Here is a 3,246-nt window from a genome sequence, read left to right on the forward strand (position 1 = left end):
TTAACCAGATGGCGAGGTAGGTCGGATCGGTTTCACCGCTTGCCACAAAAATGTTTGGAACTTGGTTCCAGCAGTAAAATCATCCTCAACGCCAGTTGTGGTGTAAGACTGGGCATTGGACTTTCTGATTAACTTGTTAACTTCTGAGGGGGTCAACGACGTCAACTCATGTATCGCTTCGCCCGAGCCGCCGTCTATGTTCTTGAACAGATAATCGACAAATTTACTGATCTGCGGCCACAGCTTCTTTGATAATGGGTCAGCACCTGCCAAAGCTATGTGGTAGTGGCAGGTGAGATCCCACAGAGTATTGTAATAGTTGGGCGTCCGCGACCTCAACTGCTGTAGCTCCCGATTAGAAGGGAAGTATTCTTGATAGATCATATTGCCCATCGGAACGCGACCTCAACTGCTGTAGCTCCCGATTAGAAGGGAAGTATTCTTGATAGATCATATTGCCCATCGGAAGACCGGAGACCTTGTGCATCTCATGCAGCAGAAGGGAAGTATTCTTGATAGATCATATTGCCCATCGGAAGACCGGAGACCTTGTGCATCTCATGCAGCACCAACCCTAACTCACCATATTTGGTCAAAAATATGTTGGTGTCAGGGTTGTAAATCTCCAACAGCGCTAGGAAGTGATGAACACTGATTAGTAGCCCATAAGTGATGGTGCGGATAGCTTTGTACAAACCACTAGCCTTCAACTCCTCATCGAACCGATTTAAGATATAGTTGCTCAAACGAGCCCATCAAAGCTTATCCGATGAATGCACCTAACCAAAACATCGGTGACCAGTTGCTGGTAGCTCTCAACCCAAACTCACGAGTCGATTCCTTACAGTATTGAAAATGGTAAAGACCTCACCTCTGGGGGGGATCATTCAATCCCAGGACCCCCGGATGTAGCCCTGTTATCCGATTACGATCACTTGATCCGGGAATCGCCCCATGGGTAATGTAGCCACAATGAACACGGTCGTGCTCCTCTATTAACCCCCATGACATTTCTTATGGGATGGCCTAGCACCGTAGCGCGGTAAACGAACGGTGACAAGGAATCAAAGGGAGATATAAGTGATCCCCATCATCATGATACAGCCATTGTTCGGCTCTGAGAGACGCAGTAGCTGGATCTTCTACAGAGTCGTCGAACAAATAGTCTGGTTTCCTCAATGGATGTGTAGATCTTGGGTCTTTTACTAGAGGCGCGTCTGTAATAAGCTATCTTAAACTGTAGCACTCTCCCTTCCGTATTAGTGGCGTGAGCTCTTCCGGTGCACCCGAAGCAAATTGGGTAGCCACCGGTACAGGAATTGGCTCATCGGTACATGAATAAGCCTCACTACAATGACCTTCCACCACATAAACATTGAACGCCTTCGAGGGAAACTCAACTAAGGTAAACAATATGTGATTATTAGATATAATCATAAATACCTATGTTAAGGCAGTATAAGCATTGAACTCATCTCACGAGTTGTGAAATAGAGTCACAATCTTATTAACTAGGCGAGACGATTAAGAACTATGCTATACACACGAAGTACGAGATATATCATCATGTGGACAACGCGATAATATACCCGCCCTCCGAAATATAACGCAGTAGGAAAATGCCCCAAGTTAATTCATACATGCCTTGACCAAGCAAAACATGTCTTGAGAAGCGTCCACTTCCACGAAGGAGAGTGCGGCTCTTCCTAATTATCTCACCAAGGAGAACAAAGCGGGGATGCAATATGCAACATGATATATTAATATTGAGTTCATGAATAAAAAGAGATGATGAAGTTATACATGTGCAACTAAACGGCACCGGCTCGGGCGACTGAGTCGCCGAGCGACCTCGAGTGACGCGGGATCTCTTGGGCAACATATATGTTAAAAAAGTTAACAATTCAATTACGTCAGAGGTTAAGAAGTAGCAAACTAGTACAAAGGGAAAATTACGCTATTCTACAAAATAGGATTTATCGGTTAAAAATCCGATTAAACCTACATAGTGGGCCTGATGCAAATTCAATTTTAACCCATGACAGCTCAAAACAAGCCAAATATCTTAGGGTTTTGGTTCAAGACATGAACGTGGCCAAACAAGAAAACAACAATGTACCTACATATCAGAATATCGTGTGCACTAAAAGCCTGATAGGGCAGTTATCATGCAGGGTTCCGGATTCAAATTACGTAACGGTTCGTGACGAAAACTAAAGGTTCGGTTCATATGAGATCAGTTCTCATGCGCGACTACACATGCAAAATGAGAGGGTAACTGTAGGCATATAAAATTGCTTATAGGTCCCTCAGCATAGCTCGGCACAAACCGACGAACCAACGAGGCGACGAGGTTGACGAACCGCGCGCAAGCAACGGGATACATCCATTCGAGCGGGGAATCAAGCCAACAGTTCGGAGAATCAACGAGTCATTCAAACAAGAGCGGACTCGGATGAATCACGACCAAATCAAGATCGGTTTCGGACTCGAACTCAGAAGTGGATTTACTGCCAAATCAGGAATCCGACTTACTGCCAAATCAGATCAACGAATCAGAATCTAAGTCAACCGAATCACGGACAGAACCGAGAAATGGATACAGCACAAAACGATGGAAAAAACAGCAAACCCAGAGGGGCTCGGCCAAAACCGAGCCGCCTCAAGGTGGCTCGGCCAAAGCCGAGCCACCCTGAGGTGGTAGGCCCCCTTTTGTTCATTTTCAAGGGTTGGACTTTGGAGAGCCGAAACTCTGCCGGATTGAAGACCGAGCTTAGAGTTTTGAAGACTTGAAGACTTGGGCATCCAGATCTGATCCTCGGCAAGCATCCACGTCACAAAAGGCAGGAGTTCGAGAGAGGGGAAGAACAGATCTGAGATCTACACGAGATCACACTCCGGATCTAAGCTTGGTCTTAGATCCCGAGATCCGAGCGATTATTTCCTTAGTGAACTAATCCCTCCCGGCTATTATTCCCTTCGTGGAATAATACCCGTCAAATCGTGTAGATCCGACCGGATCTAGATCGCGCGGTGGTCCACGGATTAACCCCGGCGTTGGCAAAAAACCCACAAAGCGAGCGACCGCAAACAGAGGAGCTCGCGATTTGTTCACAAGGAGAAAGTTGTAATTTTTATTTTTTTTTTCTTTGATTTAGTTGTAACCGGATCTATAAAAGACCGGATCTTTGTAATCCAAGATGACAATCATATCAATGAAAAAGAAAACAGTTTTCCACGCGAACA

This window comes from Asparagus officinalis, chromosome 7 (assembly GCF_001876935.1).
Source record: "Asparagus officinalis chromosome 7, Aspof.V1, whole genome shotgun sequence".
Lineage (NCBI taxonomy): Eukaryota > Viridiplantae > Streptophyta > Magnoliopsida > Asparagales > Asparagaceae > Asparagus > Asparagus officinalis.